Raw genomic sequence first — 4,585 nt, 5'->3', positions numbered from 1 at the left:
GAGCTTGGGCCCAGGGTAGCTTACTAGGGTCAGGGACCCCTTTGGTGGAGAGCAAGGGGCCCACTGGGGCCCAGACTGCAAGACCAGGGAGAGAGGTTAGCCCCTGGGTAGCTTGCTGGGGTCAGGGACACCTTAGGTGTAGGGCAAGGAGGGACTCTGGGATCCACACTGCAATTCAAGAGAGAAAGGTTGGCCCCTGGGTAGCTTTCTGGGGTCAGGGACCACTTAGGTGGAGGGCAAGGGGCCCTCTGGGTTCCAAACTGCAAGTCCAGGGAGAGAGGTTGGCCCCTGGGTAGCTTGCTGGGGTCAGGGACCCCTTAGGTGGAGGGCAAGGGAGCCTCAGGGGACCAGACCGCTAGTCCAGGGATAGAGGTAGGCCCCTGGGTAGCTTGCTGGGATCTGGGACCCCTTAGGTGGAGGTTAATGGGGCCTCTGAGGCCCAGACTGCAAATCCAGGGAGACATATTGGCCCCAGGGTAGCTTGCAGGGGTCAGGGACCCCTTAGGTGGAGGTTAATGGGGCCTCTGAGGCCCAGACCCCTTGTCCAGGGAGAGAGGTATGCCCCTGGGTAGCTTGCTGGGGTAATGATCCCCTTAGGTGGAGGGCAAGGGGGCCTCTGGGGCCCGGACTGCAAGTCAAGGGAGAGAGGAAGATGCCTGGGTAGTTAGCTGGGGTCAGGGACCCCTTATGTGGAGGGCAAGGGGGCCTTCTAGGGACCAGACTGCAAGTCCAGAGAGAGAGGTAGGCCCCTCGGTAGCTTGCTGGTGTCAAGGACCCTTTAGGTGGAGGTCAAGGGCACCCTCTGGGGCCCAAATTGCAAGTCCAGGGAGAGAGGTTGGCCCGTTGGTAGCTTGCTGGGGTCAGGGACCCCTTATTTGGAGGGCAAGGAGGCCTCTGGGACCCAGACTGCAAGTCCAGAGAGAGAGGTAGACCCCTGGTTAGCCAGCTTGGGTCAGGGACCCCTTATGTGGAGGGCAAGGGGGCCCTCTAGGGCCCAGACTTCAAGTCCATTGAGAGAGGTAGGTTCTTGGGTAGCTAGCAGGGGTCAGGGACCCCTTATGTGGAGGGCAAGGGGGCCCTCTGGGGCCCAGACTGCAAGTCAAGGGAGAGAGGTTGGCCCCTGGGGAGCTTTCTGGGATCAGGGACCCCTTCGGTGGAAGGCAAGGGCGCCCTCTTTGGCCCAGACTGCAAGTCCACGGAGAGAGGTTAGGCCCTGGTTAGCTTGCTGGGGTCAGGGACACCTTAGGTGGAGGGTAAGTGGGCCCTCTGGGGCCAACAGTGCAAGTCCAGGGAGAGAGGTTGGCCCCCTGGGTACTTTGCAGGGGTCAGGGTCACCTTAGGTAGAGGGCAAGGGGGCCCTCTAGGGCCCAGACTGCAAGTCCAGGGAGCGGGGTTGGCCCCTGGGTAGCTTGCTGGGGTCAGGGACACCTTAGGTGGAGGGCAAGGGGGCCCTCTGGGGCCCAGACTGCAAGTTCAGGGAGAGGTTGGCCCCTGGGTAGCTTGCTGGTGTCAGGGATCCCTTAGCAAGAGGGCAAAAGGGGCTCTCTAGGGCCCAGACTGCTAGTCCAGGGAGAGAGGTTGGACCCTCGGCAACTTGCTGGGGTCAGGGACCCCTCAGGTGGAGGCAAGGGGGTCCTCATGGGCCCAGACTTCTAGTCCAAGGAGAGAGGTTGGCCCCTGGGAAGCTTGCCTGTTTCAGGGTCCCCTTAAGTGGAGGGCAAGGGGGCCCTCTAGGGCCCAGACTGCAAGTCCAGTGAGAGAGGTTGACCCCTAGGTAGCTTGCTGGGGTCAGGGACCCCTTAGATGTAGGGCAAGGGGGCACTCTGGGGCCCAGACTGCAAGACAAGGGAGAGAGTTTGGCCCCACTGGGTTGCTTGCTGGGGTGAGGGACTTCTCAGATGGAGGGCAAGGTGGAACTCTGGGGCCAAGACTGCAAGTCCAGGGAAAGAGGTTGGCCCCTGACTAGCTTGATGGGGTCAGGGACCCCTTAGGTGGAAGGCTAGGGGGCTCTCTTGGGCCCAGACTGCAAGTCCAGGGGGAGAGGTTGGCCCCTGGGTAGCTTGCTGGGGTCAGGGACCCCTTTGGGTGAGGACAATTGGCTCTCTGGGGCCCAGACTGCAAGTCCAGGGAGAGAGGTTGGCCCCTAGGTAGCTTGCTAGGGTCATGGACCCATTAGGTGAAGGCCAAGGGGCCATAAGGAGCCCAGACTGCAGGTCCATGTTTAGTGGTTGGCCCCTGGGTAGCTTGCTGGGGTCATGGACCACTTAGGTGGAGGGCAAGGGGGCTCTCTGGGACCCAGACTGCAAGTCCAGAGAGAGAGGTTGGCCCCTGGGTAGCTTGCCGGGGTCATGGACCCATTAGGTGGAGGCAAAGGGGCCATAAGGAGCCCAGACTGCAGGTCCAGGTTGAGAGGTTGGCCCCTGGGAAGCTTGCTGGGGTCAGGGAACCCTTAGGTGGAGGGCAAGGGGGCCCTCTGGGGCCCAGACTGCAAGTCAAGGGAGAGAGGTTGGCCCCTGGGAAGCTTGCTTGGGTCAGAGACTCCTTAAGTGGAGGGCAAGGTGAAGAGTGCTACCCACTGCGCCACCACATCGCCTTCTCGTTACAATACTTTTTGCATAATTCAATTTCTGTTTTAAAATTGAGTAAATTAAATTACAAAGCTATTGTGTGGAAATAGGAGAAAAATGTTTTATACTGTAGATGGGAGAATGTATTTCTGTAACATTTTTGTGAAAAGTGTTGTGAAATGATTAGCAAAAATAGATCTATTGATTGATGTTAAAGTATTTTTATTCTTTATTGTAAATGGAAAAGGTGTACTTACACACAAAAAATTGTTAAAAATTTATTTGATGTTTGATATTTACTGAAAATAAGTTGACCCATGATTTTGGATATTGCAAAATGCCTTTAAATAGTTCTTAAAGGAACAGATTTGACACTGTTCTTGTCACTGTAGTGGTACCTTCATGGATCAGATTTGTACGTTTGATTAAGGTATAATATTGTATCTGCAAGTTATAAAAAACCAAAGGTACATTTTGTTTTCTCATGGTACAAATCATGTCCTTAAAGGTTCAAACTGCAATGGTACAAATGTGTTTCTTTGTCTTAAAGTACAATTCTGTTCCATTAAAAGTACTGCCCCAGTGACAAGGGTTTGTACCTTTTTTGGTACAACATTGTACCATTTTTTCCGAGAGTGCAGGCCAGGGTTACATTTTTCTATATTACTTTTCTTGTCCATTTTAATGACACGATAAGGTACATTGTCCAAAGAGAAGATTTGTCAAATTTTCAGAGACAATTAGATCTGTAGTCCTACACATTATTTAAACTAAGGACACCAATTTATCTTTTGAGTTATGATATTCTCTGTCTATTCCAATCTGATATATTGTTTTGTCAAAATAACACTATGATGTAGGCAGGTCACAAAAAAGCAATTGCTTATTTTATTTTTTTAAAACTTATTTTATAATTTAATAGTTGTTGGTCTTAAGGTTAAACACATTTATTGTTATGATTATAGCTTAAAAAATCTAAATTAAAAACTGATCTTTGACTAAACAAGTTTTTCTGCATCTGCTTCTACTGTCTTTGCTCTTGGTCTGACCCAAAGCGAATTGTGGGAAAACCAAATCACATTAATATTAATGAGCTCATTACCATAGGCATTTCTACATGTAAAAATTATATTTCTAGATATCTGCAAGAATATTTTTACTAGTTAAAATATCATTGAAGATATAAGTCATTATATTTTCATTAGTTGTAAAGCTAAATTCAGATATCAGCGGCCTTCTTGATATCAATAATGAATTTGTTACTAGTAAAAATGTCAATTCCTGATATCAAGAATGAATTTGATACTAGTTGAAATGTTAAATCTTGAGATTAGTTAGATGTATTTCAACATGTTAATTTGTTATTTCTGATATCTGAACATGCATTTCTGGTATGAATATAAATTATGATATCTAAAATGTCTTTCTTAGTAACAATCGCATTTATGATATCAGAAATTAACATTTTCACTAGATCAAATATTACAATTTTTACTAATAACAATTCAATAGCTGATATCAAGAATAGACATTTGCACTAGCATCCATATGACAACTGATATCAAAAATAGATGCTTTTACAAGTAGGAATTGTATTTCTGATATGTAAAATAAAATTTGTAACTAATAAGAAATCAATTCTTGATATTAACAATTAAATATGAATGGCAGTCTATGGTGACATTTAACTAGTGAAAATACAATTACAGATATCAAGAATTATATTTCTTACTAGTTGAAATTCAGTTTCTGATATCAAGAATGAACATTTTAACTAGTGAAACTGAATTGTTGATATCAAGGATTAACATTGTTACTAGTAGAAATGCAATTCCTGATATCAACAATTCGCATTCTGGATATTAACAATTAAGTTGTTGATATCAAGACTTCGGATATTTTGATATCAACAATTTAACTCTTGACATGAGCAATTCATATGCGGTTAAGCAATAAAAGTAAAAATGGCTTGCCAGAATAGCTGTTTTGTCTTTTATTGATAACAGTATATAAATTCT

The sequence above is a fragment of the Danio aesculapii genome, chromosome 25 (genome assembly GCF_903798145.1).
Source record: "Danio aesculapii chromosome 25, fDanAes4.1, whole genome shotgun sequence".
NCBI lineage: Eukaryota > Metazoa > Chordata > Actinopteri > Cypriniformes > Danionidae > Danio > Danio aesculapii.
The sequence above is the reverse complement of the archived record's forward strand: the minus strand, read 5'-3'. Positions refer to the sequence as shown.